Below are 12,881 nucleotides of genomic sequence, written 5' to 3' on the forward strand. Positions count from 1 at the left end.
ATCTATATTGCTATACAGTGCATAATATGTACACATTGCATAGCCATAACTGCATGCATACCCATGACGTAACTGTGGATTGTGACCCACGATGCTGAGGTGTATACACAACAAATCATGCTGTGTCATGTGACAGGTCACTGGAGGACCTACAGATGACATCCCTGCACAATAACTACAGAGTCTTAGCTGCCTGGCAACCAAGTCCACACATAGCGGACTTGTCAATTCACCATGTCCCACATGACATTGATGTACCACACACACGAGGTGTATAGCTAATGGTGATGTCCTACAGCAGCAAGGGAAATGTACAGTATCTGTGGCCTGATGTGGTGTCAATGTCTGTGGAAGCTGTAGAGGTGACTAATGTCATGCTATGACACAGGCGTGATGTTCAACACATTTTATATGGTAGACGTCAGTGACACCTCCACTGGCTGTGCACAGGCTTTTAGGATGTCTAGTGTACCACATCAACTGTAAAATTGGTCAGCTAAGGCTATAATTGGACCATGTGTGGACAATGTGAAACAGGGTGTATACACATCACATCTACTGTGTGGCTACGTATCTCTGGCCATCCACCATGGCCATGTGTGCACATGTGTTGGACAAATGTGTGCGATGGCCATCTATCACACATGTCTGTATTGTCCCATATGACATACACCCATAGATGTCAGATATGTCACCATCCACAGGGCTATGCAGACAACAGGTTGTATGTGGGGTATGGGTTATGGGATAGTGTGACATTATTGCAGCCAATACACTACGTGTCTGGGACATGTCAGATGGCACATCACAATGTGTGCACCCATTGCAGGGGCATATAACACAATAGTGACCCCTGTGGTCCAATGTACAGTACATATGCCTCCATTGTAGAACACCTCCACCATTGTATGCACAGCTGACCACACATGTAGCAATGACAAATGCTCTGGATTAATGTTGGTGTATCATTTCATTTGTATATGTTGCACATGGGTGGCCTGTGTGAATGATGGGTGACACGACCTGTATATCGTGAATGGAACGAACATCAAGTGTGCAAGTGTTAACTGGCCACATGGTGAATAGATCTATGCTTTAACATACCTGATACTGATGACAGTCTCACCTGCAATGGACTCATGTCTGTGCAGCATGCCAGAAGTACCTGTATAGGGGTGACACAGCAGTATGAACATTGTCCATGTCTGTATGACAGCCACAGGGTGCATTGTGCATGTTTACACATGTTCCTGTACAATAGCATATAGTATGCACATGTGTGCATACACAGGGTAGCATACTGTAGTATGCAGCATGTGTGTCCACATACCATGCATATGTTGTTACATTACATAATGTACAGTGACACATGCACGTAAATGGGATATAGTAGCCATATGTGCAGTACTGACTTACCAGGAAACTCCAGGCTCATTGGTTGGGAGACACCCACCTCCACAATGGCAGCTAGTGTTTGTGGATGCTGTTCTGAGAGTGTCCCCAGACTGGCCAGTAGCTCCTCAGTGTGTGTGAGTGGGGGCTGGGTTGGTGGCCCACCACCTGTTCCACCTTGTTCCCTGGCAATTCCAGTGGCACACTGTTTTGCATGTTGTATCAAGTCCATGCAGTGTCTGCGCACCTGCTGGTAAGTGCAGTTATGGCCACCCACATCGTTCACCCTCCTGCCACAGGTTGTCCTGCTGCTGGGCATGCTGTGGCAAATGGCTGAACAACACCTCGTAGTTCTCATGGAGGTACGGGATGAGGACATCATCCTCCTGGCGGCTGTACTCTGGAAGGCGTGTATGAGGCATTATCTGTAAGACATAATGATGGTGACAGGTCACAGTTTCAGATATGTACAGAGATACTGCTGCACATACATTTCTATGACATCTAGTACGTCTGCACAGTTATCTTTGCAAATCATCATAACACTGACACGACTGACATGTTTGTGTCACACACATGTAACACCCGTTATGCATTGGATATCATCACCATATATGTGTGTCACCTCATTACAGTGTACATACTCCATGTGAATGCTGTCTTGATGTGGGCATGTCTGTTTGCCTGCACTGGTGTTCTTAACTATCTGCACATGCCTGGATGTGTCCACAGTAATGCTGTTGACCTTGATGCTGTGTATATGTCACATATCAACACAGACACAGCCTTAATGGACTTGAGCAGTGACAATGCACACATATGCATGGAAACCTGTACATGCATGTGTTTTGCCATATACATCTACACAGCACTGTACAGCTGTTCAACATCCTGCCACGGATCGCCTGTGTTGCACATGTGATAGATATGAGACAATGGCTAGTTGGACGTCATTCGCAGGGATGGTTATCAACTATAGCATGTACAGGCAAGGTTTCCTAGCTGTATCCAACAGCCATTATGTCACCACGAGGTGCATCAGTGCCACATTACTGATCCAGACAGTTGATACTACATCTACCATGCGGCCATCACACCATGTATGACAGGGATGACATGTGCAGCTTTGATGGACAGGGTTGCTTGGTATGGTGGGAGTATGTCACATATATGGCACAGGGATCTGTCCAGTATGTGGCGATCCTAGTATTAGGATGGTGGCTGTCCATGACGTATGTCTTTCAGATCAGCATATGGACATGTAGCATGTCCATCATCATAGTGTAGCACATTTCTTTATGCAAGGTAGACAGCATGCTGCATAGTGGAGGTGAGGATTGTGAAGGCTGGTATCACCCATCCACGCATGCCTTTACCCCTTAAAGGTGATATGTGATCCAATATTGGTCACCCAGGTGGTGTGCATGCCTGTTCAATGATCTCCGTGCTCATGGATGGCACCCTGTCATGACATGGGTACCTCGCATGACTACCTAAGGGGCCTGGAGACATCACCAAGTCAGGGAGGTGTACTGCACAGCACCATCCCTTACACAGTGTCCATAATGTTGACCACAGCCTAGGTGGTAGTTAATGGGTACAGGGATGTTCACCTAGCGGTGACAATGCTGATATCATCCATCAGAATGTGCACATATGTCACACACCTCACCCACACAGCCCATTCTGTATGTTGTTCACAACACTGACACCGCTATTGCTCATAGGTCATGGCCATTCACATCCTTACATACACAGATGCCTGACATTTGTCTGTATGGTATGGGCTACAATGAGGGTGGAGTACAACACATTAATCCTGTTTTACTGTAGCTGGCACTGGTGTGATATGCACATGTCACTCTGGCACCTTTTGTAGTTGTGAGTCTGTCAACAGGCCACTGGTAGAACACTCCTGTGATATACAAAGGTATTTATAATCAAACATCCATACTGTCTTGTACATCTATACTGCTAACATCTACATTGATAATGGTTCACGAACATGCAGACCATACTCAGCAAGGTTATAGTGTGGTGCCACCCATTATGACTGTCGTCACCACTTGTGGGTTGATATTATCCAACACCCTATCTGTATTGTATGTTCATGCTCAGCACTTGTTCAGAACTTGTGAGCATGTCATGAGCTACTGATTAATATAGCACTAATTCCACACCATTTCCCACAGGTACACTGTCTGTCCTCAAATTTCCAGCTTTCTTACAGTACAACAGCTGTTGTACACACGTAACTCACATATCCTGTGAGACATGGTTGTATATACAAGCATGTCCAACTGTCACATACCAGTGCTATTGCCTGTCGATATGATGGATATGTTGTACATGTGGCAATAGAGCAATTGTCTCATGTACATATTCAATGCTCACCTCTCAACATACACTACAGCCTGTGGGGGATGCACATATGCAGCCCTGCTGGGGGTAATGCTGTCACCAACCCTGACTGCACCTGATAGTCATGTGGGGATGTGTAACATTCGCAACACACCCCACTCATCACATAGTCTCACATGATCTCCACCACAGGCCACACATATGAGGACAACTTGTGCAGTACCTCTCCATACTCTGTGTAGGCACCAAAGGCAGCCCCCGTCACCGAACACAACATCACCAACTTATAGCCCACAGACTCATGTGTGCCCATCACGTACAGCCAATAGGGTGTTATAACATACACAATACTGGCAGCGGTAACTAAATGCCCCTTCATATCGTCATAGTAGTACTCGCGGTTCTACTGTTCCAGTACTGTGTTCTTTCGATTTTTCAGCCTCGTGGTTATGCGTGTCAGTATGTTACACATTCCATAGTTGGCGGTATCCTATTTATTTGTACCTCCAAGGTGTTATGAATGTCATTGACCTATCTATATATTTGCAGATATCGGTGAATCCGTATATATTAACATATATATCTCTATTGCCCTTTCTATCTGTATTATATATATGTATATATGTGCGTGTATATATATATATATATATATATATATATATATATATATATATATATATATATATATATAAATATATATCTGACAGGGAAATTGGCAGGCAAGCTACACCTTTTATTGTGTACTTGTCGGTGTATACTGTTTCCTGGACTCCGCAGGTTTGTGTCTGTACCTGTCACATTACACACCTGCCGTAGGTTAGGGTTACCAGCTGTCCCACTTTGCGAGGGACAGTCCCTCTTTTGGCAGTTGTGTCCTGCAAAATATTTGTAAACATGGCAAATGTCCTGAGATTTTAGGACATACTTATTTCCTATAGTTTATATAATAGTTACATAAAACAGTTATTCTGTATCTGAACCACCTATATGTTATAGAAACAGAATAAGTAAGTAAACAATACAAGAATAAGCTTTTATCTAGGCAAAACAGTGAAGTTCTGGTTTTTGTACTGGCCAGGTGTATGTGTCGGCCTGTGGTCATTTGAAGAGGTGGCAACCCTACCGTAGGTACATCTTGGCTAGCAATAGTGTTAGGTGATTGGATACATGATTGCGTGTTCTACTCCTGGCAGTGGTTGTTTTACCCTGCAGAGCAGGCGCTATTAGTACAGGGGTGAATAATGCTGGTTTTACCTGTTCTGGACATCATTGACCGTGATCTGCACGATATTCAGAGAAGCTTAGCCCTGTTTCACGCATATCCGTATAGTCATATTTAAATGTCGCTTACCAGCAGTGGGCAACGCATATTCCCACTAATGTGTGCTAAACATGATCTGATGACCTGCATCTGACATGCATTACTCGTGCCTTCTGGATTATGTTACATCCCTTGCAGGATGTGGGACCGGGAACATGCACGACGGTCACTGCATTTAACACTTGGACATCTGGGATTTGTACACGTGTTATGTCATTTTGTATGTGGAGTATACTACAGCTGTTACTCCATACTGCACTCACATGGGTAACTCAGTTAGTTTACATATTGATGAGTCCAGTTAATGGTATGTCCATGTGATGTTTACTGGATGTGCTCCGGCATTGGGTATGTATATCACAGTGAGCCACACAAGATACTGTGCTACACCTTCAAACGACCGTAGGTGGAGCATGCTGGGGTGACGAATACCTGTCATGGGTACACCCCATGCCTTGACACAACATCCATGATTACATTATGTGGAGCCCCTCCTTAACGCAGCAGGGAATCCGTGCTGAGTGTGTGCAGAACAGTGCTTAGACAATGTGCTCCCGCGATTGCCTCTGCTCCACTAAGCGACAGTTGGTTACTCGATGTTGTGGTGACAGCGGACACTGTTTACATTGTTTGGTGTATGGCCTCTGACAATCGGGCATGTACCTACCGATGTACCTGGGAACCTATACACACAGCACCAACATATGCTGATAGGCGCATGTACTGTTCAGGTGATGACATTCCGTGTTCCAATAGCTGTTGTGTGTACAATGTTTGAGGGATGCCTAAGTAGGATTCACACAGTGGGCCACCTATACATTACAATTTACAGGTGGTCATGTTTGTGTGCCATCCATTTTACTGTGTGTGCAGGTGGAGAGGTGTGTCAGTCCGTAGGGGCCTGTTCCCTCTTTGCCAAGGCTTAGGCATATTGGGCACGCCTCCATCTGCCTACTGGGGCTGGCACAGTGTGTTCGTGGTCTGAATCCCTCTGTGCATGTGATGGCCTTGGCAATTGCAGTGGGCTATGAGGGCCTTCACCATTTTGTCCCTGCTGCAGCTGTTTCTGCAGGATCATATTATGTAGCATGGCACATACTATGAAGATGTGGGCACACGTGCCTGGAGAGTACTGCAAGGCTCCACCAGATGTGTCCAAGCACTGGAACCATGATTTCAGCATCCCAAACACATGCTCTATGATGATTCTGGTTTGTGCGTGTGCCTCATTATGGTGTTATTGCATGGGTGTGTGTGCATTTCTGATGGGAGTCATCATCCACGGCTCCAGTGCATAGCCAGCATCCCCCACAAGGTGGCAATGTGGGATGTCCCCCCTGACAAATACCTGATACAGCTGTGATGCATGCCAGATATGGGAGTCATGGTATTCTCCAGGGCTGCCAGCACACACATCCATGATAATGTCCTGGGCATTGCACACAACCTGGCAGTTGATGGAGTGGAATCCCTTGCGGTTTATGTAGCGCCTACCATACTCACTGGGTGGTGACTTGATATGTATGTGCGTGCAGTCTATCGCACCCAGTACCTCCTGGTAGTGTGCCACACGGTGGAAGTGATACATATTGCTGGCCAACTCCTCCTGAGTTCGGGGGAAGTATATATGCTCATTGGCATGTGGTAACATGGCATCCAGGAACTGGTGTAGTACCCTGGATGCTGATGCCTGTGAGATCCCCAGTATATCTCTAGTTGGCCTTTGAAAGGTACCTGTGGCTAGTATTTGCAAGCTTACACATACCTTTGTGTCCACTGGGATGGGTTCCCCTCTGTTGTTTCTGGTTCTCAGGCGTGGCCAGCACAGCTCCACTATTTGCAGATGTCCCTGTCCACCCTGTAACGCTCTACTATTTCCAGATCATGTAGCCCCTGGTAGGTTACCTTTGGTCTGAACACTCTTCTCCTCCTCCGGTGCCTGCGGTGGTTGTCGGCATCATCCTCCACAACACCGTCAGTCTCTAACACATGCTGATGAATCACAGTTATGGCAGCTCCCAACATGTACATTTTAAAAGTTCCCCGTGTGTTTAGACCTATGGTGCAGTGTTTGGGAATACACAGGTGTGTGTAGAGTGCTTTCACGCTTTATACTATTGTGCTGTGAACACCGATGATGTGTATGTACGATCGTAGCTACAGGGTGCCTTATGTGTTTTACTACCGGAACTACTATTGTGGTGCCTTTGGTGTTGAATTACATTTGGCTGCCGTGGATTACCTCTAGACCTTCCCTTTACATTTCTGCACATTCCACCTACCATTTTCTGGCATGCATCCAGCAGCCTGCTTTCATTTGTACTTTTCTAGGCCTGGCTTATCTTGCGTAATGTGTTCTATTGCCGGTCTACTGTCGGTTTGCTTTGTCTGCTATGACAGATCTCCTATCTTTGCAATCCAATGCCTCCCCTCCTTTCTTTGCAATCCAATGCCTCCTCTATCCTGTTTTGCAGGCTTCTGTGAGCAGACTTGTCAGCTGCCGTCGATTGGCCGCCGTGAGTTGATTGGTGTTAATTGCTCAGTAGTACTCCTATTACCCTACTTCGGCATTTCCTTTTTTTCTTCCCCTGACCTTCCTGTTTGTGCTATTGTTCGCAGCGCATGCATCCACTTACTGGGTTTCAGGTACGTTTTCATCCCCATACACATGCACTTTTGGGCACCATATGTGCTCTCAGCTAAATGATTCTATACCTTCCTCCCCACCCCTGTCCTGCAGCTTTGCTTAGCAATGGCCAAGCCAGATTTGCATTGCTCCAATGTGCTTACTGCTACGGTTCCACATCCCTCTGCTGATGTCATGTATCTCCCCTGTGCCACTCCTCGGTGTTATAGGGCTGCGTCGTATGGTACATCCTTCATCTGGCGGGATGTTTGTGATTCTGTATTACCTGCCTCATTTGCATGGCATTGACTACTAATTCATAGTTACCACGACGAACACTGTCGCAGGCCCTTAGCAACCCTTGCACCTTGGTTGTGGCGTACCATGCCTACCATTGCATATTATGGAGAAAACCTTATTTGTATTACATTGCGATTTTATGACATTTGTATATATTTTCTTTGTGTTCCTGTTTGCGCATACATGCCCTGCTGTTGTACTGTGCATTACTGTGGACATGACATTAAATGTTGTTTTTTAGGTGTTGTGCATCTTTTCTTATGCCATTGGCTGTGTATTTAGCCATTGGCATATGTTAACTTTGTAATACATGAGTCTGGTCCGCTTCCATAGCTCCAATGTTCTGTTTGGGAAAATGTAAACCGTGTTTTTTGGTTTATATTTCCGTGGGCTTACGCTATGCCTGCAGCACTTCATGAATCGCTATATGCCTTAATTTGCATGGTGCGACACTGCGCATGGGGTGATTAGCATACCTATGCTGAGGGCTGCGCAGTTCTGGCATACGCCGGTAGTGCACGTGGAACTGGATCATACCTGAATCACTCGACAGCCATATTTGGCATTATTCTGCCTATGCTACACCTGTGCCTGGCGCAAGCTTCATGAATCCTGGGGAGTCACTTAGTTCTACTTATACTTTACTTAATTACATAATCTGTCACATGATACCAAATTAAAAAAATATATATGCTTTCATTTAACCCAGTACTTTTATTTGCATTTAGCAAAAGCTGCCAGTTAACTTCCTTGACTTCTAAACTGTTATTTACATGACCAGAAAAAGACTTTTGTGATACATGCTCCAATACAAAAAATGAGAACTTCCTGAATTCTGAACAAGATAAGGCATGTTTTCCTAAAGCATTTGTTATGCCTTTCTTTCTAACAAGTATATGTCCATAAATACACTTTGACAGTTTTCATGAGTTTTACCTACATAGAAACTGCTGCATGATTTGCACATAACTAAATATACTACCATACTGGAATTACATGGGTACCTCTCAGTAGCCCAAATCTGTTTATGTGAGTACCTTAAAATAATATTTGAACACTCATTTATAAATCAACAGTATTTACAGCTGTTACATTTAAACATGCCATTGTTTACTGTTATATATTCCTCTTTCAGCATAACTTTTTTCAAATAATGCCTTCAAATTACAGTTTTATAAATAAATGGGGTTTGGCAGCAGACCAATTTGCCCAGGGACATATTCAGATGGGAGTTTAGATTGAAACAGTAATGGGTTTCAAGAGGGTAATGAAAGAAGTTGGTTTGGGGGGAAGTTAAACAGGAAACTAGGATGAATGGGAGGAAGTAAGGAAAGTGTAGGGAGGGGCTAAATAAGTTTTGTGACTGGGTAACTGGATAAGATATCACATTTTGGAGTGAACTTGCTAGAGGGCAGGCTTACATCCAGGACGACTTATGAGTACTGTGGTGGACAGGTAGGGTCTGGGTTAATGGTAGTATGTTGAAACATGGGTAATATTTGTATTTTATATATATATATATATATATATATATATATATATATATGATATATATATATATATATATATATATATATATATATATATATATACATTTTTTTTCGGCTTTTGTGTAGGATGGTATTTGCTAGAAGGCTACATGCGATGGTAGACGGTTGGTTTGGGTGGATGGTTTTGACTGGGTTGCTGAGCTGGGAGGCCATTATGTTGCTTGCAATTCACGCAGTAATGGCATACATTTTGATTTAAGACTTGATACCTTCTGAAAATGCATTCTAATAAAATATTGTAATTCTAGAAACATTCTAAGTTTATAAGAACAATGTTTAAGGTCTAGCCCCATTATTTTAGGCTTTATACAGATTTCTTACTAAGGGATTGAGAGGTATGCAACAATAACACAATTCTTCTCAAGGATTTGTTTCTTTATGAATCTTGATAGTGGTGCTTTTCGGGAGTCGGGACACTATTGTCATGTCATTTCATTTTGGTTTTAGTTTACATTCCTCATTTAGACATGGAAATAATGATATTACTGGATTCCCACTGACCTTCAATGGGACTGGTCTCTACTTATACAAAATTGCCACTAATAGCTGCACACTGAACTAGTCAAGATAACGTGAAGAACACGTAACTGCTATTTTGTAAACCAGGGGGTGGGGGATATTAAGTTTTTCTAACTTCCATTTATTTTGTTTAGCATTATGTGAAGCCATTCTTTTCGGTTTAAGTGCTGCTGTTGGGGAGGCTCACTCACTGATTATTTTGTGCTTTCCATGACTTCAAAAATCAGTGTGAGTATGCATGCATACTATTGCAGTTCCTTTGGCAGTAAAGTACAGTCAGGATCACTAGTTGTGTCATAACTCAGTGAAAACCATGTTAGTATGGCACAAGTGTCTCCAGGCATATCCACATGGCAGTGATTCTCAGGTGCAGAAGAACAGTATCTCTCATCTCACTGGTTTGCCTCATGTTTCAGTCTGCTCTTCATGGAATTTGTGGCTTTCTCTTAAGTTACTGTGGATTTAAGTAGTCAATAATGGCATGCATTTGACTTTCTAGGTGGTGGGTTTGGTCATGAGGTTGTGCACATTTGCTGTGGGCCATGCATCTTTTCTGGGATTGTTTGATTATCAGTCTTTCCTTGACTGTGTGGTACAATGTTTCACTTGGTGGGAAGATGCATACTACTGCAGTGGGGAAGTTATCTAGGAGGTGTTTTGTTTCAGTAGGAGATCAGGTACTTCAACTTCTGTCTAAAAAAAGAGACTTTACTGCATTTGTTAAATAGAGAATAGCTTCCTTTCAGGTCTTGTGACACAATATTGATACTTCTACCAGGCATCTTTAATTTATAGGTTATTCAAAAAAATCAACTTTTGTGCACTATAACATATTTCCTATAGCCTTATCAAACCCCCAACACTTATATGCACATTTGTATGCTTTAACTATCCCTTCTCTGCTTTTATTTTCCATTAATCACCAGGTAAGATTAATGACAGGATGGACTCATCATCATTTTCAAATTATTTTATTACAAAGCCAGGATTTGTAATAGTTGGGGCAATTATTTTTCTATTCATGCTACTTGGTATTAGATGCTTTAAGTTGACCAAATTGATCAGGATGATAAACTCTGTTTTGGTCTATTCTTCTTGGTCATGACTTGGATTCAGTGGTGGCTTGGTGCTTTCTGGGCCTTACCTCCTTTTGTGGGCTGTCTGGAGCTGTCATTTCTTGCTCTAGTTGAGGGGGGGTTGGACACATGTGCAGTGGTGGCAATGGACCATTATGGCTGTTGGGGTTGGTGCATCAAGATAGTGGATTCAATGACTTGTGGGAATTTTACACCATGTCTAGAATTTTGCTTCATGTTTTGTAATGGCTTGGGGGTACAGGCAGGCAAGAGGAAAAGACTCTCTCACAACTATACACCTGTGGATCAGGTAGACCTTGCCATGGGGGAGGGAGGGTTGGTGCACTTTCATCCTTGCACTGGCTTTGTTATGGTACAACAATACAGTGGGTCTGTAGCTGCAAGGGGTGGACTGCGGCCTGTACAAGCTAATTTGTTGATTGGGAAACATGGTGTAATTCTTACTTTAATTTTAACATTAACAAGGGTAACAGAAACCATGAGCAGCTCGCCCTTTATTATGGGAACCATTTTCAATAGCCTCATACCTCTCATACATATTTCTTCACAGGAAGGAAAGGTATGCATAGATTTTCTGGGTACTTGCCTTATAGTTTAGTTGGTTCTCACCAATGGTGGTTATTGGCTAATTTCTATGAGGACAGACATTTCAGTTCTGAATTCCCACCCTTCAGGAAATTCATGCTAGTGCGACAGGGTGGGCTTAGAGTTGGGTTTGCCCAGAACTATATATGCTGTAAGACCAATATAGCTTTATAAGACCAATATTTACTAAATAATAGGCAGAGGCATACTTCTCAATGGCACAGTTTTGCAGTATGTCCAGTTTTTGGCCCTATGTTTTGGTTTGTTTCTCATAAAGCTATGGTTGCCTATCAAATCATCATGAAGCCAGAAAATAATGACTGACACTTGAGATTCAGGCTTATACCCTTCAGGGAATTCATGGTAATACAGGATCTGTTATTCTATTTGTTTTCTAAGTTTGCAGGTACAACGTTTAAGTGACATAAGTTTTGGGTTCTGGTCCTTCCATTATTTATGGCTTTGTCTAGATCTCTTGTTCTCAGAGGCTGAGTAGTGTGGGTTGAGAATGTCTGCATTGAAGGTCCTTGGATGGCACGTGGGATGTGCTAACTGTTATGTCCAGGATGACATGTGTCTGCAGACTGGATAGCTAACTTACTGCTGGTGGTAGGGAATGGGCATAGGTATATTGTGTTGCTGCATAGACACAAGATAAAGGGTTGACTACCAGCTTTAATTGGAGGGTGTCACAGAGCTTGCAGGGATGAAGGGGCTGAATTGGTGAACTTTGGGACTAATGGGGCACTCCTCCAGGAAGCGTTTTACCTGTTTTAAGCACCATAGCTTTATTGCTGGATACATGTTGCAGTTAGAACCTTTGCAGAGTAAAGCAACACGAGTCACTGCCAAAGTTTTCACTTCTACCACAGGAATAGGTACTTTTGTTTAGGATGTTAATTTGGGTAAGTGAGTGTGCAGGGTTGTCTGTGTACTACTTGTTACAGAAAGGCTCCAAAGACCCTTTTGTGGGAGAGGTGGGGCATTAAGCTAAGTTGACTCATATGGTGCATTTTGAGAATTTTGGATGGAAGTCACTAGATCATTCAGGAATTCCTATCTCTGCAGTTACTGCAGTCTGGGTCATAAAGCTGTTTGTTGCATTATGTTCCATCACTGGTGGCAAAGGT

The sequence above is a fragment of the Protopterus annectens genome, chromosome 8.part0 (assembly GCF_019279795.1).
Source record: "Protopterus annectens isolate FY-2018-M chromosome 8.part0, PAN1.0, whole genome shotgun sequence".
Taxonomy (NCBI): domain Eukaryota; kingdom Metazoa; phylum Chordata; order Ceratodontiformes; family Protopteridae; genus Protopterus; species Protopterus annectens.